A 23,943-nucleotide genomic window follows, 5' to 3' on the forward strand; every position below is an offset into this window, starting at 1 on the left:
TGCAAGAATCAAAATAACATTGTTTTTGTTAAATGTAAACGTCATCTGTAACATTGTTTTTGTTAAATGTAAACGTCATATGTGCAATACTTTCTGTTCTGTCTTCATTTTACCTATTTTAACACTGATATATATATAAAAAATGCAAAGCAGTTTAATCCCATCAGATTCTATAATGGAACCCCCACCTTTACCCCCAAAAGCTTTTCATAATCATACAATAGACCCTCGCTAAACCAGACATGTTTGTCCGACATAAGGAGGTGTCCGGTTTAAAAACAATACAATAAAATCACACACACACATACATTTATAGTGCTCAATGCATTTTAAAAGTAAATCATTGTGCTGAAATAACACTAATGTGTTTTGGGTAGGCTACACATTACATTATGTAAAAATATAAATCTATACAGTAGGCCTATATACAGTATACCAGTGGTAATCAACTCTGGCCCTTGAAATCTATTCCAGTCCTGGTCTTTATTCCAAGCAGGTCCAAAATTAGTTTATTGCCTCTTAACAGCTTCAATTAACTACATTAGAACCTGCTTGGAGTAAAAACCTGAACTGGAATGGATCTCGAGGGCCAGAGTTGAGTACCACTGCAGTATACAGCACAGTAGTAAAATCAAATGAATACCTAGTGCACTTTCTTTTTACTGTAGCCTGCCAGTAACACAAAATAAATCACAGGGCTGCATTGTACACATTGGTGTAATGCAAATAAAATATATATTTTTAAATTGCGTAGCTTTTTGTTTTTAAAATTATTATTATTTTTAACTTGGCCTACTTAGTAGCCTAGACAATTAACACAAAATAGATCATGGTCCTGTACAGATTCTCAGAGTGAGCTGGAGGGGTTAGTGGCACATCTCTGCAGTCTATTACTCCCAACACGTTGCAGAAACCAGAAATGTCATAGAAATTACTTTTCAAGGCTTGTAAGTACACCCTGAATTTAGTGAAAGTTAGGTACTTGGGTGTTCACCTCAAAAATGCATTGAGCACAACTGGCAACACATGAGAAAAAGTGGACTGGGAAATGCCAACAACAACTGTTTAAAACATGCTTTCAAAAGTTCTTAACAAATTGATGCAATTGTAAGTGTTGCAATTGTCGGCAGCTTTAGTACACTACATATTTGAGAACCCTCATTTGCACTATCTCTGCCCCCTTTTTGCGAATTTATGTAGGAACGCCCATAATCACATATTCATCTAAGGTTGAACCGCAAAGAAAAACTGCTGCAAAGCATTCCCTAAGTCGTCGCTAACAGTATTGCGCTTGTTTAGTACATTTCACCCTAGACTTCTGACTCGTTTGCGACTACTGCGACAGGCGCAACACTTTAGTACGTCTACCCCTAATCTGTTTAGGTCTTTCTTACTGTATTTTGACTTTTGGTGTTCATAGTAAATAATTGTGTCACTTTTTTTTTTTACTCCATAAGACACATTTATATTCTTGCCTACACAATATTTTAATCTTCTTTTAATGTATTTCTTCTTGTAGAAATCGTACTACTCAACATTTCAACACATCTACACTGCAGGTTATTCCACGTCACTGGTTTCACTAATAACAGCCATTGTTGTTTTTACTGTTTTCAGGTAATGTTGAGATGTATTTTTTAATTTATTTATTACTAAGCAGCTACTTTAAAGGAGATTTTTAAAAGTTACAAATAACACAATCTGTTCAAGATAATTTGTGGTTGCCATAATTTAAATTGAATTCCAGCCAGATTATTTGTACGTGGTCTTGGGGTTCTGTTGAAGCACAATTTGTGAGCCATGTGACTGTTGACTGCTCTTACAGCAACCAGTGGTTACATACTATAGAAACAGGAAGGTGCAATTATCTTGCTCTTTAGTTGTTGTAGGTTGAATACTTCATTTTAATTGTATATATTATTTGTAGAAATGGTGTCAATTAGTGTAATAAATCTTGTTTTATTGCTCAACCAGCACACATTGTCTTTGTTTTTACTGTGTAAAACAGTTTACAGTTTTTATGATAATGGAAAAGGGCAACTTATACACTGATACAACCAAGTTAGGGATGCAGCTCACATACCGATTATATTTAGAGCTAAAAACATGGTGCAGAAGATACTTAAGGTGTGCTTAAATAATACAATATTTATTCACCTAAAAATCACCTTTTGCAAGTAATTGAAGACAAACTTAAACCCCTTCTAAACGAGGCTGAGAATATAATTTAGGATGTATTGTGCCAAGAGTTTGAGAATCTGTGGTGCCAAATGGCCCACACATTTATTTTTATTTTTTTCAGGAAGTTCCATTGCACCAGGAATTATATCCACATGAACCTATTTCTTTCATTCATCCTCCGAGCCAGTGCTGTTTTCATAAAAGACGCTGTGCTCTTTGCAGATGAAAACATGGATCACTGCTTTATGTCAACGGTATGTATGCATCTAACTAGCACCATCCTTTCAGTACTGTAACATTTATGTTGATTACATGTGTACCTGCTCAAGAGCATTTTGGTTTCAGATCTAAGTAATACAAGATATGTAATATCACCTACCCTAAGAGGTGTTGCATGAGATATATTTGTTTGTCAAGTTCAATCAGAGGTTAAATCTTGCACACGAATCTCAAGGGACCAGCAAAACAAATTGTCATCAGTAATTCTCATTATCAGGAGTCTAAATCAGTTTTTATTGAAGTTACAGTAACACTGTAACTTCAATTACAGTGAAATTAGTATTTAAAATGGCAAAGCATTTTATTAAAAATACAATTGTCAACTTTTAAGAAGTATATATTACAAAAACAGTTGCAAAGGCAACTATATTATATTGCATGTGCAGTATTCACTGTCCTAGTGAAAATCTATAATTATCTACATTATTACTAAAACACCAAAAAGTAATTTAAACAAAATAATACAGTATACCTGTATATTGTATTACGTATCTGAAAGACTATTAAAGTAGATCATATACACAAGCATACAGTGCAAATGATACTACAAATGAAGTTTACTTAGCTGAATAAAAGTTTGTTATTTTGGTTTTGAACTTTCTCAAGTCAATCAGTCCAATAACACTGGTCTCCAATACATTGTTTTAACCTACGTTATGTACATTTTCTTTACATTGTCGCCTTAGTTGCATCCCTCATAAGCTGCTTATTTATTATGTCAGTAGCTTCCCTGCAATATTTCAGTGTTTGCTCTTTGAAAAGACTCCTTTGAAAAGACCTGCTTTCAGGATATTCGTCTTCAAAATCGCTTAGGTGAAAATGTTAATAACGTTACTCCTCAAATTTTTGGCTGACACCTGGCCGTGGTGCAGGTGTAAGAACTTAGGGCAAAATATGGTACCACAATCACTTAACAGGGCGAAGTCTGGTTCCGCTCATTTGTGCTCTCCTAGCACCCTATAATGAGGCGCTGACGAGCCTTAGTGCCTTGCCCAGTTATCAAAATTGAACATATAAGAAGAAAGTAAGAAATGAGTCTGAAAAAACTCAAAAGCGTTTTGAGTATTAATGAAAGGAGGTGAAGCTGTGAACAAAGGGTGATTGAGTTGAGCTCAGATACCAGGAGCGATGTGTTAATGGTGAAATTGTATGGATGGATAAAACATGGTCCCCAATGAGCTGTTGGATATGTTTTTACATGAAGAAATATGTATGCATGATGCTACACCTTTCAAGTTGTTTGTTTTACAAAGGGTATAATAAATATAACAGTGTCAAAGAGTGCCTCTTATTAGCTTTATTAACATTATTACTGGAGGGATGGAATAAGAAAGCACCCAACAACAGAGCACTTGCTTGCTATCACTGCTCGTATTTTCACGTATTTTCTTGTAAACAAGTATGTTACTGCAAGTGTACCATAGCATACTACAGATAAGCCACAAAATCCCCTATGTGTGGCGCCTTTTTGTTTAATTCCAAGCAATTGGACAACATTGTGAATTTTTGTTTTAATACCAACATTTATCCCACCTTAGCTAAGGTGGCACATAATATAGATTTAATCTGCCTCCTTCATGGTTCTGTAATAATGCAGTCTGCATTTACTACTAAAACAGGGTATGAACTACCAGTATTAAATATAGAAAAATATATTGGCTACAGAGAAGTAAATACATTCCATCCAGGGGTTCTGTGACATCATAAAAACAAAGCTTTTGTTTGTTTTGCATGGGCCAAGATCCAATTCTAGATACTATCTATGTAATATGAAGCAGTAATAGATCCTAATGGATTGTTTTAATGATGCATACAGTTGCCTGTCTTTCTGTTCTGAACTCAAGTATTCAGAGGTTGGTTATGCATTGTCAAAAGTATTTTGAATCAAATAATTTTTCTTAACTGCTATTCTCTTTCTGCAGAAATGCATGTGTAATCAGCAGCTCTGAACCAAACACTGGTAAACATCCATAAATGGCATTATTTTAAGTGAATTAAAGCGATTATGAAAATCGTGATTATTGGGAATTTTAGACACCACTGCCAAAAGTAAATTGAGATTAGCCATGAATGATATTGCTGCTCTTAAACTGAAAACAAAACAAGAAAAGTAGCAGCTGACAAAAGAACATACTGTAGAGTTTAGCCATTACAGGAAAAGGTTAAAAACAAAGTGGTCTGTTCTAGTGTTCTAACCAGTGACAGGTCTTAATACAGCTGCCCTAAAAAATATTAAAACTTCTATCACAGGTCTCTTTTTTTTGCCATTTTCGTATTTCATTATGTGAATAAGGGGGTCAACAAATTACCCCTGTAGGAAACACCAGCAGGATTAATGTAGACGGTAGATCACTGAAATATGGGACCTGATTTTTTTAAATCAAGTCCCATGGGATCCTCTGTAGCAACTAAGTGGTGTCCCTCCCTCAGAATGTTTTTACGTTGAACACATTCAATGTTTTATATAATGAGCTAATTAGGTACTAATTAAAATTGTAAACTTTGATTTCTAATTATTAGGGTTCTTAATACAGTAGTTTAGAGTTTAAAGGTTTAAACATTTTACAAAAAATGTTTTAAGTGTTGTCAAAAATATGCATTTAATATATCAAGATGTGTTAAGTGTAAGATGTATTCCGTTTTTCCATATACGCATACATGTTGTCTATTCTTGTACATTGCAGTGCATCATACACCAGTAACCACTCTAATGCTTTTCTGATTACAAATATTCCTAATAATTATCAAAACTGAATGTTGTACATAGTTTTATCCTCCTCCTGGATGCCTACAAGGTTGAAATAATAAATAATAAGTAATTAAGTACTGAATCTGGACTAAACCGTTTCAACAGAAACTTTTTTTTCCCCTCTCTTTCAGTTCAGTGTCTCATGGCTCACAAGAAGCCACTAATATGATTTGAGGTAGCACTAATACATATATTTCAGTAGTGTATATTATATTAAAAATTGAGACAAATTAAGCATTAGGTCTAGGAAGGAAATGTGAATGTGTATTTGACAGTAAAACCAGTTGGACATTTTTCAAAATCATTCATGAGGGTGTTTCCTTTATTAAGGATCATTAAAAGAGCTCTCAATAGGGACTAATATCATAGTTAATAGTATTTAATTAGTAAATTTAGGTTACCATTTCGGGGAACAGTTCCTTTTGTCGTTCTCTCCCCAGTTAATCTAAAACTCTGGTATGCTACAAGGAAGGTGCTGTCGGCAAGGCTTTCCTTCCTTTTATAAGCTTCGAAGGTACAATGATTCAGCTGAGAGCATCACTGGATAGAAAGAGTTCCTTTCCTGTTATAACTCTACTTAACACATGGGTTAATGCATTGTTGTGCAACACAGATGTTAAGAAATTTGAAATGAAAAGTTCTGAAGCTAATTAAAGGAAGATAATTGAAACATTAGTTACTACTTTATTTAGAATACAACTTAGTAATGCAATTTAGTTGGCTGATGACTTGAAATTGTGAAGCTAGGTTTAAAATGCTAATGTAGTTATTTCACTCTGTTTGAAATAACTTATTTTGTATGTAATCAAAAGGTTTGCATGTCGAATCCAGTTTAACATAATTAATTTGTGTTAAACCGTGTCTCTGTTTTGTGATTAGATCATTTTAAATATATGATTACAAATTCAATGCACCAAAGATGTATTTGCTATGCAGATCATTTTTATATTTCCTCTACATTTCGCAGTTTATGGTTTAATAATTGGCAGTTTTGTAATAAAAGCAGCACATTCCCAGAGGCTTGCATTTTACCTAAAATTGCACTATTTCTATGAATATATAATTACATTTATTTTGCTTATCCTTAATGTTGTTTTACTTCATTAATTAGAGTGATAATATAGTATATAGGATGCGCCGTGACTCAAAAGTTAGCCTTGGCCTCTTCACATTATGAGGCCACAACGTTATGGATAAATAATTTATTTCTTGGTCTAGTTGCTCTGCCTTACTGTGATTGTTACGTGTACTGTCTACTTTCTGAGCTCTACCGGTTCATGGTTCATTGGTTTGGTATCATTCTCCCCAATTTCTGTTTTGATGGTTTCTATTTGTATTGTCAGCGTCTTAAACTGTGACGGGCCCAACAGATAACGTTTTTTATTGAGACGCTCAAAAAATAAATGTTTTTGCTATGAGGGGCCCAACAGATATTATTTTTTGCTTTGACTTGTCATGGTTTATGTATGGAAATGAATTATCACATTCTTTATATATTTATAATATTACATATTGCAATAAAAATGATATTCATTCACTATGACATTATTGACAGAGACATAAGCCTAAACATTGTCTACTGGCTTTGTAAGATCAATTATAAATGTACAGCTATGGCTAAATGTTTAGCATCACCCTATAGAATTAACAAATTTTGCTTCATAAAGTCAAGTGAAACCTGCTGAATAATGTTAACATATTGAATTACATACCGCTTTGTAGTTTTCCATATACATGATGAAAAATTTGACATTTAGAAATCTACCATTAAATACTGTACTACAATAATGGCTTCTGGTAGGCTTTCGCAATATCATGTTGTAGTTTATTTGATTACTTGATATTAAATAAAATTTCTAAATTTGTTCATATAGTTTTTTTTTTTTTTTTAATTGTCTCAATCCTAAAATTGGATATGGTTGGAATAAGTTCCTGGTTTAAAATTATCTAAGAAAAAGCCACAGTGGAGTATCATGTGGATGGATTCAGACTTTATTGGATTACCTTCAAACCGATGTATGTTTATACCCCAACATATAAAAGGTGTGCTGATTAGGTTTGGGGGTAAAACATATTGGACTGGTATCCAGTTCCACATATTTTCTCATATACAGTCAACCTCGACACCTTCGCTTAATTTGACAGGCAGACTTGGTCCAGAATTTTCTCCATATAAAATATATGCATCCTGCATCTTTTAAATTTTTGAATTCGACACCACGCGTTACTCATAACTCAACACTTGTTACCAGTACCGAAGGGATAAAAACTATTAAAAAAACTAATGGATAACTCAACACTGTCATTTCATGTGACTGACTGGAAACGGATCGTTCATTCATTCACCAAGTGCAGCTGGTTACAGTGTCAGTTCATAATATAGCCAAACTTAAACCAATTATTTCTGTATCTGATGCCGAGAGACAAGTGCATGCCTTTGTTTAATCTAGAATGGATTATTGTAATGCAGTTTTTTCTGGTGTCCCAAAATGTGTGCTATCCCGCTTGCAGCTTGTTCAGAATACCGCCGCTAGAATGCTGACTAAAACCAGGAAAAGTGAATATATTTGTTTTGGCCTCTTTACACTGGCTCCCTGTGTAGTATAATATTGAGGTTAATATTTTGCTGTTAACTTACAAGGCCCGGAATGGATTAGCACCTAGTTATTTGCAGGAGTTACTGACCCCGTATCTTCCAAACCGCACTCTGAGATCACAGGATGCAGGGCTGCTGGTTATTGTGTGTGTATATATATATATATATATATATATATACACACAGTACTGTGCAAAAGTTTTAGGCAGGTGTGAAAAAATGCTGTAAAGTAAGAATGCTTTCAAAAATAGACATGTTAATAGTTTATATTTATCAATTAACAAAATGCAAAGTGAGTGAACAGAAGAAAAATCTACATCAAATCAATACTTGGTGTGACCACCCTTTGCCTTCAAAACAGCATCAATTCTTCTAGGTACACTTGCACACAGTTTTTGAAGGAACTCGGCAGGTAGGTTGGCCCAAACATCTTGGAGAACTAACCACAGTTCTTCTGTGGATTTAGGCAGCCTCAGTTGCTTCTCTCTCTTCATGTAATCCCAGACAGACTCGATGATGTTGAGATCAGGGCTCTATGGGGGCCATACCATCACTTCCAGGACTCCTTGTTCTTCTTTACGCTGAAGATAGTTCTTAATGACTTTCGCTGTATGTTGGGGGTCGTTGTCATGCTGCAGAATAAATTTGGGGCCAATCAGATGCCTCCCTGATGGTATTGCATGATGGATAAGTATCTGCCTGTACTTCTCAGCATTGAGGAGACCATTAATTCTGACCAAATCCCCAACTCCATTTGCAGAAATGCAGCCCCAAACTTGCAAGGAACCTCCACCATGCTTCACTGTTGCCTGCAGACACTCATTCGTGTACCGCTCTCCAGCCCTTCGGCGAACAAACTGCCTTCTGCTACAGCCAAATATTTCAAATTTTGACTCATCAGTCCAGAGCACCTGCTGCCATTTTTCTGCACCCCAGTTCCTGTGTTTTCGTGCATAGTTGAGTCGCTTGGCCTTGTTTCCACGTCGGAGGTATGGCTTTTTGGCCGCAAGTCTTCCATGAAGGCCACTTCTGACCAGACTTCTCCGGACAGTAGATGGGTGTACCAGGGTCCAACTGTTTTCTGCCAACTGCTGGACATCATCCGATTGCGAAGGGAAGTAAGCATGATGTGTCTTTCATCTGCTGCAGTAAGTTTCCCTGGGCCGACCACTGCGTCTACGGTCCTCAACGTTGCCCGTTTCTTTGTGCTTCTTCAAAAGAGCTTGGACAGCACATCTGGAAACCCCTGTCTGCCTTGAAATTTCTGCCTGGGAGAGGCCTTGCTGATGCAGTATAACTACCTTGTGTCTTGTTGCTGTGCTCAGTCTTGCCATGGTGTATGACTTTTGACAGTAAACTGTCTTCAGCAACCTCACCTTGTTAGCTGAGTTTGGCTGTTCCTCACCCAGTTTTATTCCTCCTACACAGCTGTTTCTGTTTCAGTTAATGATTGTGTTTCAACCTACATATTGAATTGATGATCATTAGCACCTGTTTGGTATAATTGTTTAATCATACACCTGACTATATGCCTACAAAATCCCTGACTTTGTGCAAGTGTACCTAGAAGAATTGATGCTGTTTTGAAGGCAAAGGGTGGTCACACCAAATATGGATTTGATTTAGATTTTTCTTCTGTTCACTCACTTTGCATTTAGTTAATTGATAAATATAATCTATTAACATGTCTATTTTTGAAAGCATTCTTACTTTACAGCATTTTTTCACACCTGCCTAAAACTTTTGCACAGTACTATATATATATATATATATATATATATATATATATATATATATATATATATAATCTTCAAACTGGGAACTTTGGAACCTCTGGGAATGAACATTCTATTCTAAATCATGACACCATCCACAGAATTTTTCCCCACAGTTTCCCCACAGCTGCCAGGCAGGGACTTTCCAGGATCCCTGGGCTGCGTATTTCCAGTCATGTGCTGATTGGCTGGGGCGGGCACTGTCTCTATCCAGCTCGCCTATAAAAGGGGCTGTGAGCAGGACCTTGGGGTTAGCCTGGAGAAAAAGGAACTGTTACAAGAACCTGGATCGTTTAAACTGGTTATTTTGTTCGATTTATTTGTGTGAGAATAAACCAAGTGTTTACTTTAAGCAACTCTGTTTTGTCCTTCTTGACATCGCTACAATATATATATATATATATATATATATATATATATATATATATATATATATATATATATATATATATATATATATATATCCATAATATTTTCATTTGCAGTGAGTATAAGGCAAAATATAGAGCATACATTACCACAGGAGGGGGTAACTTAAACTACAATTCCAAAATTAAAACTCAGTAATTCTCAAATAATTCAAATGATGCTAGATGAGATATGCAACATTATAACAGCATTGTCATCTCTTCTGTTTACAGGTTTCATGTAAAGCTGCTGTTGTGTTCTTTCAATTCAGCATTCTGGCCAATTTCTTCTGGTTACTGGTAGAAGGCATGTACCTAAAGACACTCCTGGCACTAACGTTTGTTTCAGAGAAAAAATATTTCTGGTGGTACATTTTGGTGGGATGGGGTCAGTATACAGTTATTGTTTATACTGTGCTTGATATAGTGCTTATTTGGTAAATTACTAAGGGCCTAAAAGATCTGTTATTGCTTGTGTTTCATACTTAAATTTGCAATATGCAGATTTCCTCATGATAAAAAGGAGATGAGTAACAATGGGTTAATAACACTGATTTGATAGCATAGCTTAGCACTCATTTAATGGATAATGTATGCCAGCTACATTTTCAGAATATTACACTTTCAAATCCTATTATGCATGTTTTCTATATTTCTCTACCGATGTCGCTGCTTAGATCATTGTTAACCAGTTTTGTTAACACATTTTTTTTTAATACATAATAAAATTATGTAAGTTAGTAACTGGAGTGTAAATTCAAAATCATTTACAGAAGTGACACAAATGACAGCTGCAAACCTCTAGTAGTAATCTTTTCTAAGCCCACCTCACCTTGATTAAGACATCAGTTCTACACATGCACTTTGCTTATTGCACGAATCTGTAAGTTTTATCCCAGCTAAAAGTTATTGAATTGGGCCCTAAATCTCTGTGTTTTGGATTCAAGCTGTGGTATTTGATTAGCATATTTAAAAAATATCTCTTAATTTGAATTTTTTTTTAGGTGCTCCAACTACAGTGATGACTACATGGGTACTCACTAGGATTTATCATGATAACCATGGGTAAGTGTAACAATTAGGAATATGGTATTTCTTTTTAGCCTAAGGAAGATGTATTGGTGCTACTGTATCTGCAGGATATACATGCTGACCAACGGTGTCTGTTTCCTTGATTAATGCAGTAACTTTATAGGCATGGTTTTCTTGATCAAATTTAAAGCCTGATCAAAGAATATTGGATTGAAATGCAGCATGGAGTAGTAGGGCAGCAGTGTGGAGTAATGGTTAGGGCTCTTGACTCTTGACCGGTTGTGGGTTCAATCCCAGATGGGGGACACTGCTGCTGTACCCTTGAGCAAGGTACTTTACCTAGATTGCTGTAGTAAAAACCCAACTGTATAAATGGGTTATTGTATGCAAAAATAATGTGTAAAAAATAATGTAATTGTATGTAAAAATAATGTGATATCTTGTAACAATTGTAAGTCGCCCTGGATAAGGGTGTCTGCTAAGAAATAAATAATAATAATGACAAAAGATTTAATACTAACATGGTGGGCCCAATTTGTAACAAAAAAAACTAGTGGTAAAGAAATCTGGACAAATTGGACAATTTCTGTGTATTAACAAACTTTCATGTCTCCTATTAAATACTGCGCAAAAGAAATCTTGCCAAAATTAATACATTTTTCCTTTACCCTTTTCACTTTAAATAATCTTGAAGTTCTACATAAATATATGACATAAACAGTGCCTTAATCCAGTTCCCGACATTGGAATAGAAGGTAAATTAAAATCCAACACATTTAGTTTACCTTTTATTGAATTACCCAAAACATTAATATAAACTTTGTGGCAACTTTGCAACTCACTTCATGAAATCATCACAAAAGTACACACAACTTCTTACAAAAATGACTATTTCTTTGAAAGGCTGAACAAAAAATACAGCTACAGTAACTGTAATATTAACTGACCCTTCGGTAAAAACACAGCTATTCTAGTATTTTCAGACTTGATGTAATTACATGTAGGATTTGTTGAGACAATACATGCATAACTGCTTACGATAATTTGAGTTTTGTGTCTAACAACAACGACTCTAGATGTATGTAGTGCTTTTCATTGCCTAGACCACTTCAAAGCAGCCTGCAATATTCAGATGATGATACTCCATGGGGATAACAAATTACTTCTATACTGTACGATTTATGTGATTTATGTGTTTAGGTAGCTTGGTCAGCTACTGCAATAAAGCCCACTAAAATAATTATTTTAGCCTTGTTTTTAGAACAGTATAAATTGTTGATGTTCAAGTTATGATTGTGTTCCGATTAGTTTTGAGGTGACTGGATTTTGTTTATTCCCCTTTTGTAGATGCTGGGATGACAATGAAGATACCACAGTCTGGTGGATCATAAGGTGCCCAATACTTTTTGCAGTTTTTGTGAGTAATTTAAAATGACTTCTTTTAAATAATCTTCTTTCCCTGTCTAACCCAGAAAAAAAAAGCAATCGTTATTATCAGACAGCTACTCCATTTGTAAGGATGCTTGTGACTGTAATAAAATACTGCTGAATTTCACATCATTACAATGTTTTAAAAATTAGAAACCCAAAGAGTAATCACTTTTGAGACTGTTCTAATGAAAGTTATTTTTGCAGTCTTTGATATGGAATCACCTGCAGCATGTGATCAGCCTTCAGTACAAGTTTTTACAATGGGCAGATGTTTCTATTTTGCTATTTGTAAAATTTCTTCACATTTTCTTTAAACTTAGCCATACTTGTATCTGTCTTTTTTTCCCACAGGTCAACTTTGTTATATTTGTGAATGTTATCAGCATACTGGTACAGAAGCTGAAGACACCAGCTGTGGGAGGAAATGATTCAAGCCACTTTTTGTAAGTATGCTTTTATTTCCTGAGGCTATGTGTACAAAGTTGGGCCCAAATCTTGTTCCCTTTCAATTCGAAGATAGCCACCAACATACTTATGGGATATGCCTGCTTTAGGTAGGTATTCACTGAGGTCTTTATATCAGAGCTGCCGATAGGTCCCTTCCTGGGGTGACATCCTTGGTCCCGCCTACCGAGGGATTAAACAGTCAACCCACAGAAGCCACTTTCTCGTTTACGTCTCACCTACGGTAAGGTAAGACTTCTGTGTTACTAACTCAGCGTGTTTTGAAAGAGCCTTTCTGAGTCGACTGCAGTTCCCCTGCATTTGTGCTGAAAGCTGGCTTGCCGCTTTTGTGGAATCAGCATCTCTAAACTTTAGCTTCTTTCTGCTCCTTTCCTCAAAGCCTGCCTTGGTGCGCACGGTACTTCAGTGCCTCGCGTAGCACCTCAGTGGATTGTCTTGGCCTGCCTTCTCGGCGCGCTTAAAAATTCAGTTCACCCACGTTGCCGTGGTGTCTGTTCTATTTATGCTCACAGCTTGCTGTTGTGTGCGTGTATGTGTTTTATTTCTTTTACTGCCTTGCAGTTTAAAAAAATAAAAATACAAAAAGAAGTGTGATTCCTCCACCGGGACCCAGCTCTGCTGCGCCCTGCTGTTGAGTTGAATCCGCCGACTTGTTTCAGCCCGCCTACTCGGCGTGCTTGGTAATAACAATAATAATACAAATTTACAGCTCACTCGCCTGGCGTGTTCTTCTCCCATAGCTGAATTGCTGTGTGTGTAAGCCTATATTTTTACTATTACTGCCTTTGCAGTCACTCGAGCCTGTGCATCCACCCCTGTGTATGCTATGCGCTACCCCGGGTTGTGTTGACTACACACGGTTAAGGCTAGGTGCCTCTCGGTGCTTCGGTGCCCTCGGTGCGTAGACCCTCCATGCCTCGGTGCTTTAGCGCCCCAGCATGTCAAACACCTGCACTCAGCACCCCGATTCTTCCGTGCACCAGTACTGTATTCTACCTCACTCAGTGTCCTCGGTGCTTCTGCACCCTTGGTGCCTAAGTGCATCTATACACAGGTCTACACCCTTTTGGTGTTTAAACAACGCCCTTGAGGCCATAAAGATATCAAGCATGGCTAAATTCCACTCTTGCACGTCCTGCACAATGTCCCCTGCTAGCATGGCTGAGCCGTATGCGGCGTTGGGAGCCCCTGGCCTGGCAGCAGGCTCAAGCCATTGCTCTGGCCCCAGCTCAGCCGATAACGCCGGCCCCATAGCTGACCCCGACAGCACCGGTGGTCACCCCGGATGTTACAGAACTGGATGTCAGCATTGCTGAGGAGGACCATGATGCGATTTTGATTGCAGCCTCATGGGAAGGTGGCTCCTTCCTTCAGAAGCAGCCCCTGCCTCCCCTGACCATTCATTTGAACCAGCAGTAGAGGAATTGCTGCAGTGCTCTCAATGCTCCCCTCCTGTACTCTGGTATGGGAGAGATCGAGGACTTCACCCCAGGAAGGGGCCTATCGGCAGCTCTGATATAAAGAACTCAGTGAATATGTACCTAAGGCAGGTATATCCCATAAGTATCTTGGTGGTCGTCTTCTCTTTCAGGGAACCAGGGTTACGGTAATTAACCTAACGTTTTTGTTTCTGAATGCAATTTATATTTCACTCGTAACATGCCTATGTGGTGTTCTTTTTTTCTTCTTTTTTTAAATAGAGAATCATACATGTAAGACAAACTGTAATTAGAGCTAAATAATTTTGTTATGACTTTTTTTACCATATTTTCTCAGATTTTTCTAATTTTTTTTTACTGAAGCTGTATAATCACAAATAGCAAAGGATTTTTGTACACGGTCTTACTCACTTTTTCATGAGAACATAAGAAATAAATGCTGTTCGGCCAATAGAGGCTTGTTTCTTGCTAGCTATGAGGCCAAAAAATATCTGACTTATGGTGGCAACATGTTTTGTATTGTGCTAACAACAAGGTGATATAATATAGAACATGCCAAGCACATTTGACTTTCGTAAGTAATCAAAATGAACCCATTCTCAACTTACTAATGACTTTTCTGTTTCTTGCAGGACTCAGAAATCTAGTTTGGTGCAATACTGTAGTGTGCTATTGTAATTTTAATAATATAAAATCCTTTTTGTTGTTGTTGTTTTAGGAGGCTTGCAAAATCAACTCTGCTTCTCATTCCACTGCTTGGAGTTCACTATATTGTCTTTGCATTCTTCCCAGAAAACACTGGAATAGAAGCAAGACTATATATTGAGCTTGGATTAGGCTCTTTCCAGGTAACCAACGCCATGTTACATACACTATATAGTGGGCTATCTTATGCTGCTGCTCAGTTCTAGCAGTTTTCCGACCACTGCTCTTCCAACCAGAACAAGCACGATCCCACGACACAATCCTTCAGCCTACCAATGTTGAAGGAAAGCAGTAAAGAAAGTGTAAAACAATTTTATGAAACGCAAAGTTTATGTAACTTTGAAATCAGGACACAGTAACCGTTGTCTGTCTCTTGTATTATAATACATGTGCTGATGGCTTTTTGTGAAAATTACACATGTTGCATTTACAGAAAGAAAGAAAGAAAGAAAGAAAGAAAGAAAGAAAGCTGAACCAGAAGAGCATATATATGTATATTAGCACTCATTTGTTACTGAAGGGGGTAAAAGATAATTGTTGCAGTCTAAAAAGCTCACAACCAGTACGTGCCACTAGATGCCTTGTGATTGTATTAATTAAGGAAATAAATAATTGTTTATAACAAATCTCAGTACACATCCACCCACACAATGATTGCAGCCTGTTATGGGTCTGTGCAGATCCTGCAGATTTAATGTAATGGTTGTCTTAAAGATATGCTAACTGGATTAATTGTTATTATTTTCACAAAACATTTTAAATAATAAGCTATCTACTGTTTTCAGAATCATGTTTTATGATTTATCTGTTGGTAAGAAAACCTTTATGGATAAAATGAAAATACTTAATTTGCAATAGCAGGTTGTAAACTAAGTCAGCGCCTCCTGTACTGTAAGTCTGATTGCACTTAGATGATTAGAGTTAGTGTGAACTACAACAACTATAATGATAAGGTGCCAGGATCAACAGCAATCTTTCATATGTAATGTTGTCTGTGAAATACCTGCATATTCCAAATTGGAGTACAAACTTAAATAAAAGTGGGCTACTGATAATATTACTACGACTAAAAGTGATTTCTACAGTGGATTTGAAAACCGGGTTCAGCACTACATTAAGTGCATTGGATTAAATTGTTTTGTAGTAAAGCATTTCTGGTAAGTGTATTTATTAGAGATATTCTTTGTATGCTTATATTATTGTATTTTTCTATTTCAGGGTTTTTTCGTGGCTTTACTTTATTGTTTCTTGAACGGAGAGGTAAGTAACTGTACCAGTGTTCAGTTACACTGACTTACCCCTTTAGGGCAGGAATTTCAAAAAACAGTGTTATTGTATCGCACTCGCGGTATAGTGACGACAGCTTTAGTACCAAGTGATTTTCAAATCGAATTTGTTAATAAAATGAATCCGTTAATGCTTTCTCAATAAAAAGCGTAATTGTTGCAGGTCACTTACATCACTTCCTGTCTCATCGACTAGATAAGGGGAACTCGTTAATCAAAATGCATGTGTGGCAGGATGACAGAGGTTTGAGGCTCAGAGACAGTGGAAGGGGCAAAATAATGATCTTTATTAAACAAAAATAATCAAATAAATAGGCACAGGGGCCCAAACAAAAGGTTTAAACAAAATACAGAAATGTAGGCTGGGCATTAGCCTTCACTACAGTTTCTTTCTCAAAAAAACTAAACAGCACAGCACACCAACAAACAAACTCACCCAAAAAACCCTCCACACAAAGGGTTTCACCTGCCTTTTATAGTCTGTGGCTGGAGCCCAATTAATTAATAATTAACAATTAAACACTTAAGGCTCCAGCCACATTCTCACATGTATTTTACAGGGAGGAATTTAACCCCCTCCCTGCCAATCCAAAACAAACAAGAATTCTAAGAAAAACAACAGTAAAAATAACAATAAACACAAATTATAGGAGCGAACTGGCACCCCATCACAGCATGTTACCGAGATCAAGGAAAATGAATGGAAGCAGAATTCGCTGTTATGGAAACTACTAGCGAACAGGGAGACAGCTCTCCCATCTGCGAGCAGCAGCCAAATGGAAATAAAAAATAATGGGAATATCTATATTGTGTATAAGGTGTAAACTTAAATTTAAAACTGCATTTTGTCATCCAGAATGTACATTTATTTAGAACACTTCACACATAAAATGCCTTTTACGATTATCTGTTGTGTGGGTATAAATAGAATGGCATAGATTTAAAAATAAATAATTAAATCCCACTAGTCATTTACCCTCACTCGGGGGTATATTTTGCCACATTTTATTATATACAACTCTTTTAATGTGTATTTGCAATCTCTTTTTGGTTAAAAAAAATGGCTGGGGCAGTGGGTGTGGTAGTCTTGTCCGCTCATGAAGTTTGGGCAGCAGTGTGGAGTAGTGGTTAGGGCTCTAGACTCTTGACCGGAGGGTCGTGGGTTCAATCCCAGGTGGGGGACACTGCTGCTGTACCCTTGAGCAAGGTACTTTACCTAGATTGCTCCAGTAAAAACCCAGCTGTATAAATGGGTAATTGTATGTAAATGATGTGTAAAAAATAATGTAATTGTATGTAAAAATAATGTGAGATCTTGTAACAATTGTAAGTCACCCTGGATAAGGGCGTCTGCTAAGAAATAAATAATAATAATTGATAATTTCTTGGTAGTAATTCAACCTGACTTTAAGTAGCTAACAAAATAATAACATAAAATATCCAAGTCATGAACATCCATTCACTATATTGGTCTCAAATCTTTTGTTTTGAAATCTTTTAGCAAACATGTATTTTCATTTTTTATTATTTAAATTTCTGTTTTCAGACCTTGTTTTCTGTCTTGCACTTTATGATCATTTCAGCTGGAGAGTGAAATACAACCCCCGCCCCTTTACTGTTAGTAACCAACCATTGCTTCCCCGAATGACTGTCATGCTTTTGGTCCTTAATGTGCTTTGACCCAGTAGACACTGATGAAGTGAAATGACCCAGGAAGTGCAAAGTGTAACAGACAAGAATGCTGAGAACTTTCTTTTACCTATTGTAGTATCAGATGCCATGTTTTTTTTTTATGAGAATATTTCAAAACAGCACACTGGAGACCTCTAGAGTGAATACAAATGCACTACAAATAAGCTTTTTTAAAGAATTATTTTGTTAGCTACAAATACTTTTTTTATGAATAAATAAAATCAGGACAGAACTGACTTAAATGAACAATGCTCTTATCTTATCTAGGGATCCATCAGTAAGAATACTTTACTATGTTGTTTCAGGTTCAGGCAGAACTGAAGAAACGTTTAGAAAGGTGGCATGGCGAGGGATATTTGAGTTTTAAACAAAAACGCAGAGCCTTGTCCTCAGAGAGCAGCACTGTGAATTTCGTGTCTCAGCTCACTGAACTTGAAAAATGTAGCCCTAAAAGAAGACCATCTGGATACCACAACTGTATTTCCTCTGTGTGATGTTCATTTGATTGGCCACCTAAGGCCATGCGCTGTATCTGCAACGCACAGTGGTAAGCTATTACTTGTTTGAAGGACCAGGTGGCTCAGTGCATTGGTATGTGTCATATGAAGTTCAGGTCAGCGGTTCTTGAACAAATTTGTGTTGGGGACTTTGTGAAATATTTCTTGTGCTCTAAGTTCAGTTCCTAGTGGACACATGTCCACATTACAAACTAATTTGCACAGTTGTAGACCGTTGTCTTTTAAGGATCAGAGAGGAGACTGGGCTGTCATTTCTCATCCAAAATGAAAGTGCAAAGTTACTTTCAAAACAAACGTGCACACCATCCTGAAGCACTACTGAACACAACATTGCCTTCATAGTACAGGATTCTGTTTTTGTTTCTATATTTGATTAGTCCACACTGTACTGGAGCAATCTGCCAGTATATAATACCCTCTTTCAATTTGACGCACAGACATCCACTCACAATAATTGCCAATATCTTAATGATTAGTTTTTAAATGGTTTGAAAACGTTATACGTGCTGATTGGCTGATACAATTCCAAACCCAGATTTATGCTTCTGTACTGCATGTAAATCTATGATCGCATGCTGCACAATTTGATATCCATACAACATGTAGTGTACCCTGGTCATCGTCTTCCAACATTAATTAATTAATTGATTACTCGCCCTAAGTGGTCTGTTGAAAATAAATTCTTCTTTTCTCTGAAATGAAACATTGCGCTACAAATGTCCATAACAATTTTTTAGTCACTGTGTGCATGTGACCTTTCTTTTAAAAGGAGCAGTGCTACTGTACTAGGAAACCTACATTTGGCAACACAAATGTAGGTTTACGATTTGACTAAACACACTTAGTGTTAAAAGACTGTATGGGACATCAATAATTATAGAAATGTTGTAAAATTATAATTTATGCTTGACCACCAAAAGTACACAACAAAAATAGCAAACCAACATCACTGTATTAATAAAATAGCAGGGAGGTTGTTCAACTGTGGATACGTACTATAAGTGTCACATGTTGTCAATAAGGCAGCTTTCAGGAGCACAGAATTAATCTTAACTTATTTTTTAAGTATTTTAGAAAGCATATTTACATAGAGGGAGAGAATAAACATGTTTTGTAAGCTTAGTACGGGTATAAGGATTAGGGTCTAAACAAGACTGCAGGCCTCATTTACAAAGCATTTACCGTACGCAAAACATGATTACTGTGTGCAGTTCTGTCCCTGTCCTATTTACTGTTCCCATTTCCGTGCGGAAAACTTTATCTCTAACTTCTGTAGAATGCTCTTTGGTCTTCATTTTCCTTCAGATTCACAGCCTGACCAATGATCCTTCAACATTGGGGTTTTTATAAATACTGGAATAAATACTGTGCGCAACTTCAGACCTTTGCCACCCACAATTAGAATTTTTCCGACCGGTATTTTTGCTACTAAAAGTTACTTAATAGGGCGTGACACTTTAGGAAATACCATGTGCCATCATCTCAATTTTCCTCCCGCAATTCTGGCCAAATGACCACTGCTTAGTAAATGAGGCCCTAAGGGTCTAGAGACATTCAAACAGATACAGTACGTATGCAGCAATTTCAATTAGAAAAACGATTCTAAATCACGTATGCCATTTCTTATCTATTTGTCAAAATACCAATACATCTTATGCTGGGTATAGATATCATCACATTTATATAACATTTGAAATAGTTTAATGGTACAATATTTGTTTTTGCTATTTATAATAAGGATATAACTTCTGTGTAGGGTGTTTGTACCGTTGGAGCAGCCATGACCTTTTGCCAAAACATTATGACATAAAAGACACACTACACGTATTACCTTATACTATAAACTAGTTTGCAAAGCCTTTGGAGTCTGCAAACAGTGACAGCATATTATATTGTTGTAATTATTAGAGCAGCAGTAAATCAATTAAGCCATCAGCAAAAAATATGATTAAAAAAAATTCTCTTAGTATAGCTTTCTATTAATAATCTAAATTAAAGAAAAGTTACATAGTAATTAAAATTGTATTGGTAGACAACACTACAAATACATTAAAAACATCTATTGTTAAGTATTTATTGGGTGTGAGACGTTGGACTTATTCATTCTTCACCCCATCCTACAAAGTGATCTTTAATAACCAATCAAACCACAACACATTTTTCCCAAACCTTGCTGCTGTCTGGTTTGACAGCTACAGCAGGTTCAGTGTTATAAGGTAGGATATTTTCTGACCTGTGTCATCTGTGAACAAGACAGAGCACATTTATTTTCCTATTTTCTCTTTTTGGCTTAATATTTACATGTGTGTATGTTACTGTTACTGGTTGTGCAATATTGCTATCTTCAGTGATAAAATGTATCTTCCAACATATTGTATTTATTCAAGTTTGGTATACTACATACCTAAATAAAAGGGAAAATGGTACAATTCCATGGACAACTGAAGATAGATCCTTCTTTATTATATTGTAAATTGATGAAACTGTTGCATAAGTAAAATAATAATAATAAAACGGAAACACGAGAATCTTTTTTGTGACTATAGTCAGTATATTTATGGTAAAATGAAATTACATTTATCTCCTGTAGCAGTGTATATTATTTTAATAAATCGCTATGGTGATTCTACAATTGATTTGTTTTGTTTCCAAATACATGTTATGAAAACAATACAATACTTTCCTATTCATGTAATTTAAGAAGTATTTACATAAATTACATTTTGAGTTATGTATGTATTTGTCAATTTAACCATGATATTTGTATTATTAACGTCAAATGAATTGCTAACTTGTGTTTATTTTTTATTATTCATTTTTCCTTATCACATTTTGACAGGAAGTGGAGGATCCTGGATCTTCTTTCAATATCATATGCCTCATTTTAAAATTCATTGGAAAGAAAACACCCACTTAAGAGGATTAACCATGGTTTTTGGAAACATTTTGCACTTAATACATGTGGAAATATCCTCATTCATATTATAAGACAAGTCTTTTAAGCTGAAACAGTGTAAATATAGCACATATTTTACTATAGGACTGTGCTCCTTAGTATAACTTGCATGATGTGCCTTTGGAAACATCCCCTCCATGTACTGGATAAGCCCAACCTTGCTTACTGTATTTTATTATTTTTAGTTTATTTAGCAGACACCTTTATCCAGGTGACTTATAGAGACTAGGGTGTGTGAACTATGCGTCAGCTACACTTACAAGAACGTCTCACCTGAAAGATGGAGCACAAGGAGGTTAAGTGACTTGCTCAATGTCACACAGTGAGTCAGTGAGTGAGACGGGATTTCAACAGGTGTCCCAGGAAATAAGTTGATCGGGAAATAAGTTGATCAAGCTCTAGAATTTAAAGGGGAGGTTCCATTGTTTTATAATGTAAACAAGCCTAGGCTCGGAAATAAGTAGATCAAGCCAGGAAATAAGTTGATCGGATATATTAATGAACAATAAATAATGTAAAATTAATTTTGTAAGTATCATTTATATCAATTAGTAGATCTGATTTATTCGGCAGTATGCTGCTTGATAAGATGATGTGAATATTGCTTTAGATCCGATATATTACCCTAACAAAAATGCATAATTTTAAAATGACTTTTGTACGTATAATTTACATTAACATGTAGATCGGATATATTCGACAGTATTACGCTAGATAAGGGAATGTGAATATCGCTGTAATATATATTAGCAGCAAATAAATAATTTAAAATGAATTGTATGATTGTACATTTCTGATTGTGTATTTCTGTTAAAACGTTACCTAGCAAAATGTGTTACGTATTAACGTTATTTTGCATTTCTGGAGGTGTTTTTGTTTTGGGAAGGTCTACAGTATGGACAGCAGGTATGCAAGCGATTGTCCAAAAGTTAAAGCATGAGTTTCAATCATGGAAAAAATTAATCTCCATGCTGCGATTACTAACTAGGCCACGGTGCACATCAATCACATGATGTACTTGAAAAACGTTGCTTATATAGTATTATTATTTTATATTTGTTCTTTCATTTATTTTTACATACAGTACTTTGTATATTAAATAAATAATTTAAAATGAATAGATTGGATATATTTGACAGTGTGACGCTACATAAGGGAATGTGAATATCGCTGTAATATATATTAGCAATCATACTTGCCAACATTTGGAAACTGTTCAGCGGGACGCTCATCTCCGGGGGGCAGGGGGCATCGTATACATGGGAGGAGTCATACGCAAAAAATTCTCATTATCAAATAATAGACGTAACCCCCCCCCAACTCAACATCATGACTGTAGACATAATGAAGTGTTCTTACCTTTATCAAATATCGGGACTTTCTTCCTATGCATCGGGACGCATTTGCTAGGAGATCGGGACTGTCCCGACCATATATCTGTATTTGTCCTATCAAGAGGATTTGACAGGGTCACAAATCACAGTACAAATCTTATCCCTTAGTAATACTGTATATTACTGCAAGGAATACAATTGTCACGTTTACAAAGAATATGGCATTTATGTTAATGTATTGTGTGCAAACAACATGAGAGATTTTTTTTTTTAATTCCCAGCCTGAGTACACGACACAATTCCTTACTAAAAAAAACTTTTGTCTGGCTATTTATGGTTAATTTTCTTCACCCTATCCCAATTTAAAAACCACAACTCTAAACCTAGAACCTTTTTTAAATAAACATAATTGTATGTGTAACAATAAATGTTAATGCTTAAGACGTGCAGACAAATCAAGGGACTGTATATACTATTCATTTTTTTTAACTCTCAGTGTAGGCCTACGTTTTGCCACGTCTAAACTGTAGTAAAGTTACAGCTATACTAATATTAAAATGTAAAAATACGACCTTGTCATACTAATATGATGGATGCAGCATGTCATCAGATTATATTACTGAAACATTTTAATTCTGATTAAAGATTGACAACATTTTGACGTGTAAAATCATTTAATATATAAATAAATCTCAGCGATCACACATAAACTACATCAGATTGACATTGATCTTATAGAAACATAAAAAGACAGAGGTTTAAAACAGTTACCATAGAAACAGTCGTCGATCACACATTTTAAAGTTCATACGAAAAGACAGTGGCACGAACACACACCAATAAACACAGTCTAGTAATTAAAACTGGCAGATAAAAATAAAAAGCCATGCAGTGAACCTCCCCTTTAATCAAACTGTAGCCCCGCTTTACTTTTGTCTACTTTTGCCTTACTGCACTTGCGCGATCAACTTATTTCCCGGTCAACTTATTTCCTATGACACCGGGGACCTCCTGGTTACAAGCCCTTTTCTTTAACCACCGAACCACACAGCCTCCCTGTAGGATTTGAAAAGATCAGAATTGCTGTCATTTTGCAAA

At 35.9% G+C, this 23,943-nt stretch overlaps 1 pseudogene; it reads left to right on the forward strand.

Moving 5' to 3' along the window:
* LOC117399999 (vasoactive intestinal polypeptide receptor-like) overlaps positions 1 to 18,531 on the forward strand; it is a 55,999-nt pseudogene extending 37,468 nt beyond the window's left edge.
* Positions 18,532 to 23,943: the final 5,412 nt, after the last annotated feature.

The sequence above is a fragment of the Acipenser ruthenus genome, chromosome 4 (assembly GCF_902713425.1).
Source record: "Acipenser ruthenus chromosome 4, fAciRut3.2 maternal haplotype, whole genome shotgun sequence".
NCBI classification, from domain to species: domain Eukaryota; kingdom Metazoa; phylum Chordata; class Actinopteri; order Acipenseriformes; family Acipenseridae; genus Acipenser; species Acipenser ruthenus.